At 29.8% G+C, this 13892-nt stretch overlaps 1 long non-coding RNA gene across 1 annotated transcript in view; it reads right to left on the bottom strand.

Moving 5' to 3' along the window:
• LOC139766163 (uncharacterized) overlaps positions 1-7905 on the bottom strand; it is a 34764-nt gene extending 26859 nt beyond the window's left edge. Inside the window, exons 1-2 of the long non-coding RNA XR_011716818.1 lie at positions 7736-7905; positions 2930-3080 (exon numbers count right to left, since the gene is read on the bottom strand). This is a non-coding gene — a long non-coding RNA (uncharacterized lncRNA). The remainder of the gene's footprint in view (positions 1-2929; positions 3081-7735) is intronic.
• Between the last annotated feature and the right edge of the window lie 5987 nt (positions 7906-13892).

The following is a 13892-nucleotide window of genomic DNA, read 5'->3' as shown; positions in this document are numbered from 1 at the left end:
TGTAAATGATGTTGACCTGTTAAAAGACAATCTAATTATCTTGACCTGGTATAAGGCAGTAAATATAATGATCTTGAACTGTTACAAGGCAGGAAATCTAATGATTTTGTTGTTTTAAACAAGGAAGTAAATCTAATGAATTGTCCTGTTACAAGGAAGTAAATTCTAATAAACTTGTCCTGTTATAAGACTGTCAATCTAATGATCTTTACTTTTATAAGGCTAGTAAATCTAATGATCTTGATATGTTACAAGGAAGTAAATTTAATGAACTTGTCCTGTTATAAGGCTGTCAATCTAATGAACTTGACAAATGATCTTGACCCGTTACTAAGCAGTAAATCTAATGATCTTCACCTTTTATAAGGCAGTAAATGTAATGATTTTGACCTGGTTCTAATGATCTAATGATCTTGACTAATTACAAGGTAGTAAATCTAATGATCTTGCCATGTAAAGTAAAGCTAATGATCTTGACCTGTTACATGACAGTAATTCTAATGAATGATCTTGTTAAAAAAAATCTTCATTTGTTATTAATGTTTTAAGGAAGTAAATCTAATGATCTTGATCTGTTATAGCAGTAAATCCAATGATCTTTTTACGTCTAATGATCTTGAACTGCTTATAAGGAGTAAATCTAATGATATTAGACCTGTTATAAGGCAGTAAATCTAAAGATCTTGGAATGTTATAAGGCAGTAAATGTATGATCATGACACGTTTCAAGGCGTTTAATTTAATAAAATTGAATTTAATTAAATTTAATTATATAAGGCTGTAATTCTAATGATCTGACTTGTTTTAATTTATTAATCTTGACGTTTTATATCAGTAAACTAATGATGTTGACCTGTTATAAGAACTGTTATAAGAAATTAAATGTTAATCTTTTAAAAGTCAGTAAATCAAATGATTTTGACCTGTTTTAAAACAATAAATCTAATGATTTTGACTAATCTGGACCTTTTATAAGACACTAATTCTAATGTGTGATCATTAAGGCAGTAAATCTAATGATCATGACATGTTACAAGGAAGTAATATCTAATGATTTTGACTTGTTACAATATATATCAGTAAATCTATAATAATAACCTTTTATAAGGCAGAAAATTTAATGATATTGAGCTGTACATAAGTTAGTAAATCTAAAGATCCCTACTGATTACAAGGCAGAAAATCTAATGATCTTGATGTGTTACAAGGAAGCAAATCTAATGAACTTTCCCTGTTATAAGGCTGTCATTCTAATGACCGACCTTTTTATAAGGCAGTAAATCTAATGATCTTGATGTTACAAGGAAGTAGTATCTAATAAACTTGACCTGTTAAAAGGGAGTAAATCTAATAATCACCTCATATGGCAGAAAATCTAATGATCATGACCTGTACAAGGAAGTAAATCTAATTATTTTGACTGTTACCAAGTAGTAATCTAAAGATCTGTGACCTAATAGTCAGTGTTATAAGGTAGTAAATATAATGATCTTCATCTGTTATATGGCAATGGTCTAATGGTCTTGAAGTGTTATAGGGCAGGAAGTCAAATGACGTTTATCCGTTACAAGGAAGTAAATCTTGACCTTTTATAAGTCAGTAATAATGGAGTTGTAATTATCTTGACTTGGTATACGGCAGTAAATTCTAAAAGATGGGGGCTTTTTTACGTACTAATGTACGTAAGTACTAATGTAATATAACGTACCATTTTTTAATCTAATAATATTGACTGTTATACGCAGAAATCTAATGATCGTGTATATATAACTACTAATGTACGTAATGTCCTAAGAATAAGTACCATGTAAATCTAATACTTGACCTGTTAAAAGACAATCTAATCATCTAAAAACCTAACTTAACTAACATAACCTAGCCTAACTTGACCGGTATAAGCAGAATTAATGATCTGACCTGTTGCAGAGTAAATTTAATGATCTTGACCCGTTTAAAAGGCAGTTACTGATCTTGAATTCTTATAAGGAAATTATAAGGAAGTAAATCTAATGATCGTTATAGGGAACAGTAAATCCAATGCTATAAGAGAGTAAATCTAAAGATCTTAATCCGTTATAATGAAGTAAATCTAATGATCTTAACCTGTTACAAAGCAGTATCTCTAATGATCTTGATCTAGTAAAAGTCAATAATTCTATGATCTGACCTGTTATAAGGTCAATCTTCACTTGTATAATGCAGTTAATGATCTTGACCTGCTACATGGATGTAAACGTAATGATCTTTACTTAATTAAAAGAGCAGTAAGTCTTGAATTGTTACTAGGAAGTAATCTAATGATATTGAACTGTTACAAGGAAGTAATCTAATGATAACCTGTTATAAGGCAGTAAATTATAATGATATTGATCTGCTATAAAGCATATTGTCTGTTATACTGCAGTAAATCTATAGATCTTTACCTGTTAAAAATTTTGACATTTTATAAGAAAGTACGCCTAATAATATTGGCCCGTTATAAATTAAAAAATCTAATGATTTTGACCTTTCATACGGCAGTAAATCAGTGATAATTTAAGTAAATAAATAGATAAATCTAATGATCTTGACCTACTTCAAGGAAATATAGTGATCTTGAATTGTTTCAAGGAGATCTTGGTCTGTTAAAAGCAGTAATCTAATGATCTTGACTTGTTTATGGTGTTACAGGGAAGTAAATCTAATGAACTTGACCTGTTGTAAGGCTGTCTAATGATCTTGACCTGTTACAAAGCAGTACATCCCGGTAAAAGGCAATAAATCTAATGATCTTGACCCTGTTCCTAGGAAGTAAATCTAACGATCTTGACCCTGTTCCTAGGAAGTAAATCTAATGATCACCTTTTATAAGGCATCAAATGTCATGATTTTGACCTGTAAATTAAATGATCTTGGACAGTTATAGGGAAGTAAATCCAATGATATTGACCTGCTCTATATTGACCTGTTGGCTTCTTATTAGGTAGTAAATCTAATGATCTTGACATGTTGTAAGGCTTGACTTGATGTAATTCTGATGATCTTGAACTGTAAATCTAATCATCTTCTTTTGTTAAAATGCAGTGTCAAATGATCTTGACCTGTTACAAGGAAGTAAATCTAATTATCTATAGGGCAGTAACTCTAATGTTCTTGACCTGTTATAAGGAAGTAAATCAAATGATCTTGAATTGTTACAGTAAACCTTAACCTGTTATAAGGCAGTAAATCTAATGATCTTGACCTGTTATAAAGCAGCAAACCCAAGGGCAGTATATCTAATGATCTTTACCTGTTAAAAAAAAACAGCAAATCTAATGATCTTGACCTGCTACAAGGCAGTAAATCTAATAATCTCCATTTGTTATAATGTTTAATGATCTTATAAGGAAGTTACAAGTAAATCTAATAATCTTGATCTTTTATGAAGTAAATCTAATTATCAGTCTAATGATCTTAACGTGTTACAAAGCAGTCTTATAGGGCAGTAAATCAAACTTACAAGCAAGTAAATCTTCATCTAATGATCTTGGCATGTTATAATAGTGATCTTGACCAATTACATGGCAGTAAATCTAATTATATTCGCCTGTAATTCTACTGATCTGTAAGTCTAATGATCACGATTTATATCAGTAAGTCTAATTGTATTGACCCGTTACCTTGTTACAAGGCAGAACATCTAATGATCTTGGCAGTAAATCTGATAACCTTGTCATGTTACAAAGCAGAAAATCAAATGATATTGACATTACATTAACCTGATATAGGGCAGTAGTTCCAATGATTTTGACATGTTATAAGTGTTATAAGGTAGTAAATCTTACGTAAATATAATGATGCTAACCTGTTATACGGCAGTAAATCTAGGTATTTACTAATTATGTATACCTTCTTAAAAGACAGTAAATCTATTGATTTTAACCCATTATAAGACAGAAAATCTAATGATCTTGACTGTTATAAGACAGTAATTAATGGTCTTGATTAATCTAGACCTTTTACAAGGCACTAATGATAATGATCTTCACTTGTTATTAGGCAAAAAATTTAATGATCTTTACGTTATATAAATATATATATATATCAGTAAATCTAATGATATTGATCTTGACCTGTTACGAAATAGGAAATCTAATTACAGTTATAAGAAAGTAAATCTGATAATATTGGCACATTTTCGACCTGGTAAAAGGCAGTAAATCTAATAATTTTGACCTGTAATCATCTTGATCTACTACATGGCAGTAAATCTAATAATGAACTGTTATAAGGCAGTAAATCTAGTGATTTCGACATGTTACAAGGAAATAAAACTAATGAACTGATCCCGTTATAAGGCTGTCAATCTTGAACAGTTATAAGGCAGTTACTGGGAAGGAAATCTAATGATCACTTTTTATAAGGCAGTAAATGTAATGATCTAATGACCTTGACTTCTTATAAAGTAGTAAATCTATTGATATTGACATATAGTAAACGGGTAAAGCTAATGATCTTGACCTGTTGCATGGCAGTAATTTTGATCTTAAAGTGTGATAAGACAGTAAATCTAATGATCTTCACTTCATATAACTCCAATGATATTGTCTTGTTATAAGGAAGAAAATCTAATGATCTTTACCTGTTAAAAAAAAAAAAACTAATGATCTTGACCTGTTATAAGGCAGTAAATCCAATGATTTTGACCTGTTACAAATCAGTAAGTTTAATGATCTAATGATCTTGACCCATTAAAAGGCAGTAAATTTATATGATCATTTGTTATAATGTTCAATGATATTAAAAAGAAGTTGCAAGTTATAATGCAGTCAATCTCATTATCTTGACCTGTTATAAGGAAGTAAATTTAATGATCTAGACATTATATGAGTAAATCTAATGATCTTGACCTGTTATAAGGCAGTAAATCTAATTATCTTGATCTATTACACTGCTGTAAATGATGTTGACCTGTTAAAAGACAATCTAATTATCTTGACCTGGTATAAGGCAGTAAATATAATGATCTTGAACTGTTACAAGGCAGGAAATCTAATGATCTTGATGTGTTACAAGGAAGTAAATCTAATGAACTTGTCCTGTTACAAGGAAGTAAATCTAATGAACTTGTCCTGTTATAAGACTGTCAATCTAATGATCTTTACCTTTTATAAGGTAGTAAATCTAATGATCTTGATATGTTACAAGGAAGTAAATTTAATGAACTTGTCCTGTTATAAGGCTGTCAATCTAATGAACTTGACAAATGATCTTGACCCGTTACTAAGCAGTAAATCTAATGATCTTCACCTTTTATAAGGCAGTAAATGTAATGATTTTGACCTGGTTCTAATGATCTAATGATCTTCACTAATTACATCAGTAATTTATATCAGTAAATCTAATGATCTTGCCATGTAAAGTAAAGCTAATGATCTTGACCTGTTACATGACAGTAATTCTAATGAATGATCTTGTTAAAAAAAATCTTCATTTGTTATAATGTTTTAAGGAAGTAAATCTAATGATCTTGATCTGTTATAAGGCAGTAAATCCAATGATCTTTTTACGTCTAATGATCTTGAACTGCTATAAGGAGTAAATCTAATGATATAGACCTGTTATAAGGCAGTAAATCTAAAGATCTTGGAATGTTATAAGGCAGTAAATGTAATGATCATGACACGTTTCAAGGCGTTTAATTTAATAAAATTGAATTTAATTAAATTTAATTATATAAGGCTGTAATTCTAATGATCTGACTTGTTTTAATTTATTAATCTTGACGTTTTATATCAGTAAAACTAATGATGTTGACCTGTTATAAGAACTGTTATAAGAAATTAAATGTTAATCTTTTAAAAGTCAGTAAATCAAATGATTTTGACCTGTTATAAAACAATAAATCTAATGATTTTGACTAATCTGGACCTTTTATAAGACACTAATTCTAATGTGTGATCATTAAGGCAGTAAATCTAATGATCATGACATGTTACAAGGAAGTAATATCTAATGATTTTGACTTGTTACAATATATATCAGTAAATCTAATAATAATAACCTTTTATAAGGCAGAAAATTTAATGATATTGAGCTGTCATAAGTTAGTAAATCTAAAGATCCCTACTGATTACAAGGCAGAAAATCTAATGATCTTGATGTGTTACAAGGAAGCAAATCTAATGAACTTTCCCTGTTATAAGGCTGTCATTCTAATGACCGACCTTTTATAAGGCAGTAAATCTAATGATCTTGATGTTACAAGGAAGTAGATCTAATAAACTTGACCTGTTAAAAGGGAGTAAATCTAATAATCACCTCATATGGCAGAAAATCTAATGATCATGACCTGTACAAGGAAGTAAATCTAATTATTTTGACCTGTTACCAAGTAGTAAATCTAAAGATCTTGACCTAATATGTCAGTGTTATAAGGTAGTAAATATAATGATCTTCATCTGTTATATGGCAATGGTCTAATGGTCTTGAAGTGTTATAGGGCAGGAAGTCAAATGACGTTTATCCGTTACAAGGAAGTAAATCTTGACCTTTTATAAGTCAGTAATAATGGAGTTGTAATTATCTTGACTTGTTATACGGCAGTAAATCTAATGATCGTGACTTTTATAACGTACTAATGTACGTAATGTACTAATGTAATATAACGTACCATGTAAATCTAATAATATTGACCTGTTAAAAGACAATCTAATCATCTAAAAACCTAACTTAACCTAACATAACCTAGCCTAACTTGACCGGTATAAGCCAGTTGCGAGGCAATAAATTTAATGATCTTGACCCTTCAAAAGGCAGTTACTGATCTTGAATTCTTATAAGGAAATTATAAGGAAGTAAATCTAATGATCGTTATAGGGAAGTAAATCCAATGCTATAAGAGAGTAAATCTAAAGATCTTAATCCGTTATAATGAAGTAAATCTAATGATCTTAACCTGTTACAAAGCAGTATCTCTAATGATCTTGATCTAGTAAAAGTCAATAATTCTAATGATGACCTGTTATAAGGTCAATCTTCACTTGTTATAATGATCTTGACCTGCTACATGGATGTAAACGTAATGATCTTTACTTAATATAAAAGAGCAGTAAGTCTTGAATTGTTACTAGGAAGTAAATCTAATGATATTGAACTGTTACAAGGAAGTAAATCTAATGATAACCTGTTATAAGGCAGTAAATTATAATGATATTGATCTGCTATAAAGCATATTGTCCTGTTATACTGCAGTAAATCTATAGATCTTTACCTGTTAAAAATTTTGACATTTTATAAGAAAGTACGCCTAATAATATTGGCCCGTTATAAATTAAAAAATCTAATGATTTTGACCTTTCATACGGCAGTAAATCAGTGATAATTTAAGTAAATAAATAGATAAATCTAATGATCTTGACCTACTTCAAGGAAATATAGTGATCTTGAATTGTTTCAAGGAGATCTTGGTCTGTTAAAAGATCTAATGATCTTGACTTGTTTATGGTGTTACAGGGAAGTAAATCTAATGAACTTGACCTGTTGTAAGGCTGTCTAATGATCTTGACCTGTTACAAAGCAGTACATCCCGGTAAAAGGCAATAAATCTAATGATCTTGACCCTGTTCCTAGGAAGTAAATCTAACGATCTTGACCCTGTTCCTAGGAAGTAAATCTAATGATCACCTTTTATAAGGCATCAAATGTCATGATTTTGACCTGTAAATTAAATGATCTTGGACAGTTATAGGGAAGTAAATCCAATGATATTGACCTGCTCTATATTGACCTGTTGGCTTCTTATTAGGTAGTAAATCTAATGATCTTGACATGTTGTAAGGCTTGACTTGATGTAATTCTGATGATCTTGAACTGTAAATCTAATCATCTTCTTTTGTTAAAATGCAGTGTCAAATGATCTTGACCTGTTACAAGGAAGTAAATCTAATTATCTATAGGGCAGTAACTCTAATGTTCTTGACCTGTTATAAGGAAGTAAATCAAATGATCTTGAATTGTTACAGTAAACCTTAACCTGTTATAAGGCAGTAAATCTAATGATCTTGACCTGTTATAAAGCAGCAAACCCAAGGGCAGTATATCTAATGATCTTTACCTGTTAAAAAACAGCAAATCTAATGATCTTGACCTGCTACAAGGCAGTAAATCTAATAATCTCCATTTGTTATAATGTTTAATGATCTTATAAGGAAGTTACAAGTAAATCTAATAATCTTGATCTTTTATGAAGTAAATCTAATTATCAGTCTAATGATCTTAACGTGTTACAAAGCAGTAAATCTAGTGATCATTCAAGTCTTATAGGGCAGTAAATCAAACTTACAAGCAAGTAAATCTTCATCTAATGATCTTGGCATGTTATAATAGTGATCTTGACCAATTACATGGCAGTAAATCTAATTATATTCGCCTGTAATTCTACTGATCTGTAAGTCTAATGATCACGATTTATATCAGTAAGTCTAATTGTATTGACCCGTTACCTTGTTACAAGGCAGAACATCTAATGATCTTGGCAGTAAATCTGATAACCTTGTCATGTTACAAAGCAGAAAATCAAATGATATTGACATTACATTAACCTGATATAGGGCAGTAGTTCCAATGATTTTGACATAAGTGTTATAAGGTAGTAAATCTTACGTAAATATAATGATGCTAACCTGTTATACGGCAGTAAATCTAGGTATTTACTAATTATGTATACCTTCTTAAAAGACAGTAAATCTATTGATTTTAACCCATTATAAGACAGAAAATCTAATGATCTTGACTGTTATAAGACAGTAATTAATGGTCTTGATTAATCTAGACCTTTTACAAGGCACTAATGATAATGATCTTCACTTGTTATTAGGCAAAAAATTTAATGATCTTTACGTTATATAAATATATATATATATCGGTAAATCTAATGATATTGATCTTGACCTGTTACGAAATAGGAAATCTAATTACAGTTATAAGAAAGTAAATCTGATAATATTGGCACATTTTCGACCTGGTAAAAGGCAGTAAATCTAATAATTTTGACCTGTAATCATCTTGATCTACTACATGGCAGTAAATCTAATAATGAACTGTTATAAGGCAGTAAATCTAGTGATTTCGACATGTTACAAGGCAGTAAATCTAATGATATTGATGTGTTACAAGGAAATAAAACTAATGAACTGATCCCGTTATAAGGCTGTCAATCTTGAACAGTTATAAGGCAGTTACTGGGAAGGAAATCTAATGATCACTTTTTATAAGGCAGTAAATGTAATGATCTAATGACCTTGACTTCTTATAAAGTAGTAAATCTATTGATATTGACATATAGTAAACGGGTAAAGCTAATGATCTTGACCTGTTGCATGGCAGTAATTTTGATCTTAAAGTGTGATAAGACAGTAAATCTAATGATCTTCACTTCATATAAATCCAATGATATTGTCTTGTTATAAGGAAGAAAATCTAATGATCTTTACCTGTTAAAAAAAAAAACTAATGATCTTGACCTGTTATAAGGCAGTAAATCCAATGATTTTGACCTGTTACAAATCAGTAAGTTTAATGATCTAATGATCTTGACCCATTAAAAGGCAGTAAATTTATATGATCATTTGTTATAATGTTCAATGATATTAAAAAGAAGTTGCAAGTTATAATGCAGTCAATCTCATTATCTTGACCTGTTATAAGGAAGTAAATTTAATGATCTAGACATTATATAAGAGTAAATCTAATGATCTTGACCTGTTATAAGGCAGTAAATCTAATTATCTTGATCTGTTACACTGCTGTAAATGATGTTGACCTGTTAAAAGACAATCTAATTATCTTGACCTGGTATAAGGCAGTAAATATAATGATCTTGAACTGTTACAAGGCAGGAAATCTAATGATCTTGATGTGTTACAAGGAAGTAAATCTAATGAACTTGTCCTGTTACAAGGAAGTAAATCTAATGAACTTGTCCTGTTATAAGACTGTCAATCTAATGATCTTTACCTTTTATAAGGCAGTAAATCTAATGATCTTGATATGTTACAAGGAAGTAAATTTAATGAACTTGTCCTGTTATAAGGCTGTCAATCTAATGAACTTGACAAATGATCTTGACCCGTTACTAAGCAGTAAATCTAATGATCTTCACCTTTTATAAGGCAGTAAATGTAATGATTTTGACCTGGTTCTAATGATCTAATGATCTTGACTAATTACAAGGTAGTAAATCTAATGATCTTGCCATGTAAAGTAAAGCTAATGATCTTGACCTGTTACATGACAGTAATTCTAATGAATGATCTTGTTAAAAAAAATCTTCATTTGTTATAATGTTTTAAGGAAGTAAATCTAATGATCTTGATCTGTTATAAGGCAGTAAATCCAATGATCTTTTTACGTCTAATGATCTTGAACTGCTATAAGGAGTAAATCTAATGATATAGACCTGTTATAAGGCAGTAAATCTAAAGATCTTGGAATGTTATAAGGCAGTAAATTGTAATGATCATGACACGTTTCAAGGCGTTTAATTTAATAAAATTGAATTTAATTAAATTTAATTATATAAGGCTGTATTCTAATGATCTGACTTGTTTTAATTTATTAATCTTGACGTTTTATATCAGTAAAAACTATGATGTTGACCTGTTATAAGAACTGTTATAAGAAATTAAATGTTAATCTTTAAAAAGGTCAGTAAATCAAATGATTTTGACCTGTTATAAACAATAAATTAATGATTTTGACTAATCTGGACCTTTTATAAGGACACTAATTTCTAATGTGTGATCATTAAGGCAGTAAATCTAATGATCTAGAAGTAATATCTAATTGATTTTGACTTGTTACAATATTAATATCAGTAAATCTAATAATAATAACCTTTTATAAGGCAGAAAAAATTTAATGATATTGAGCTGTCATTAAGTTAGTAAATCTAAAGATCCCTATCCGATTACAAGGCAGAAAATCTAATCATCTTGATGTGTGTTACAAGGATAGCAATATAATGAACTTTCCTGTTATAAGGTTCTGTCATTCTAATGACCGACCTTTTATAGGCAGTAATCTAATGATCTTGATGTTACAGGAAGTAGTATCTAATAAACTTGACCTGTTAAAGGGATTAATCTAATAATCACCTCATATGGCAGAAAATCTAATGATCATGACCTGTACAAGAAGTAAATCTTATATTATTTTGACCTGTTACCAAGTAGTAAATCTAAAGATCTTGACCTAATACGTCAGTGTTATAAGGTTAGTAATTAATATAATGATCTTATCTGTTATATGGCAATGGTCTTAATGGTCTTGAGTGTTATAAGGCAGGAAGTCAAATGACGTTTATCCGTTACAAGGAAGTAAATCTTTGACCTTTTTTAAGTCAGTAATATGGAGTTGTAATTATCTTGATTGTTATACGGCAGTAAATCTAATGATCTTGACATGTTGTAAGGCTTGACTTGATGTAATTCTGATGATCTTGAACTGTAAATCTAATCATCTTCTTTTGTTAAAATGCAGTGTTAAATGATCTTGACCTGTTACAAGGAAGTAAATCTAATTATCTATAGGGCAGTAACTCTAATGTTCTTGACCTGTTATAAGGAAGTAAATCAAATGATCTTGAATTGTTCCAGTAAACCTTAACCTGTTATAAGGCAGTAAATCTAATGATCTTGACCTGTTATAAAGCAGCAAACCCAAGGGCAGTATATCTAATGATCTTTACCTGTTAAAAAACAGCAAATCTAATGATCTTGACCTGCTACAAGGCAGTAAATCTAATAATCTCCATTTGTTATAATGTTTAATGATCTTATAAGGAAGTTACAAGTAAATCTAATAATCTTGATCTTTTATGAAGTAAATCTAATTATCAGTCTAATGATCTTAACGTGTTACAAGGCAGTAAATCTAATGATCATTCAAGTCTTATAGGGCAGTAAATCAAACTTACAAGCAAGTATATCTTCATCTAATGATCTTGGCATGTTATAATAGTGATCTTGACCAATTACATGGCAGTAAATCTAATTATATTCGCCTGTAATTCTACTGATCTGTAAGTCTAATGATCACGATTTATATCAGTAAGTCTAATTGTATTGACCCGTTACCTTGTTACAAGGCAGAACATCTAATGATCTTGGCAGTAAATCTGATAACCTTGTCATGTTACAAAGCAGAAAATCAAATGATATTGACACGTTAGTCAAGCAGCAATTAACCTGATATAGGGCAGTAGTTCCAATGATTTTGACATGTTATAAGTGTTATAAGGTAGTAAATCTTACGTAAATATAATGATGCTAACCTGTTATACGGCAGTAAATCTAGGTATTTACTAATTATGTATACCTTCTTAAAAGACAGTAAATCTATTGATTTTAACCCATTATAAGACAGAAAATCTAATGATCTTGACTGTTATAAGACAGTAATTAATGGTCTTGATTAATCTAGACCTTTTACAAGGCACTAATGATATGATCTTGAATTGATAAGGAGTAGTCTAATGATCTTCACTTGGTTATTAGGCAAAAAATTTAATGATCTTTACGTTATATATATATATATATATATATTTATATATCAGTAATCTATGATATTGTCTTGACCTTTACGAAATAGGAAATCTAATTACAGTTATAGAAAGTAAATCTGATAATATTGGCACATTTTCGACCTGCTAAAAGGCAGTAAATCTAATATTGGAACTGTTTTAAGGCAGTAAATCTAGTGATTTCGACATGTGACAAGGCAGTAAAATCTAATGATATTGATGTGTTACAAGGAAATAAAACTAATGAACTGATCCCGTTATAAGGCTGTCAATCTTGGAACAGTTATAAGGCCCCAAATTACTGGGAAGGAAATCAAATGATCACTTTTTATAAGGCAGTTAATGTAATGATCTAATGACCTTGACTTCTTATAAAGTAGTAAATCTATTGATATTGACATATAGTAAACGGGTAAAGCTAATGATCTTGACCTGTTGCATGGCAGTAATTTTGATCTTAAAGTGTGATAAGACAGTAAATCTAATGATCTTCACTTCATATAAATCCAATGATATTGTCTTGTTATAAGGAAGAAAATCTAATGATCTTTACCTGTTAAAAAAAAAAAACTAATGATCTTGACCTGTTATAAGGCAGTAAATCCAATGATTTTGACCTGTTACAAATCAGTAAGTTTAATGATCTAATGATCTTGACCCATTAAAAGGCAGTAAATTTATATGATCATTTGTTATAATGTTCAATGATATTAAAAAGAAGTTGCAAGTTATAATGCAGTCAATCTCATTATCTTGACCTGTTATAAGGAAGTAAATTTAATGATCTAGACATTATATAAGAGTAAATCTAATGATCTTGACCTGTTATAAGGCAGTAAATCTAATTATCTTGATCTGTTACACTGCTGTAAATGATGTTGACCTGTTAAAAGACAATCTAATTATCTTGACCTGGTATAAGGCAGTAAATATAATGATCTTGAACTGTTACAAGGCAGGAAATCTAATGATCTTGATGTGTTACAAGGAAGTAAATCTAATGAACTTGTCCTGTTACAAGGAAGTAAATCTAATGAACTTGTCCTGTTATAAGACTGTCAATCTAATGATCTTTACCTTTTATAAGGCAGTAAATCTAATGATCTTGATATGTTACAAGGAAGTAAATTTAATGAACTTGTCCTGTTATAAGGCTGTCAATCTAATGAACTTGACAAATGATCTTGACCCGTTACTAAGCAGTAAATCTAATGATCTTCACCTTTTATAAGGCAGTAAATGTAATGATTTTGACCTGGTTCTAATGATCTAATGATCTTGACTAATTACAAGGTAGTAAATCTAATGATCTTGCCATGTAAAGTAAAGCTAATGATCTTGACCTGTT

The sequence above is a fragment of the Panulirus ornatus genome, chromosome 57, assembly GCF_036320965.1.
Source record: "Panulirus ornatus isolate Po-2019 chromosome 57, ASM3632096v1, whole genome shotgun sequence".
NCBI lineage: Eukaryota > Metazoa > Arthropoda > Malacostraca > Decapoda > Palinuridae > Panulirus > Panulirus ornatus.
Note: the sequence above shows the minus strand (reverse complement) of the source record. Positions and strands in the feature narration are given on the sequence as shown.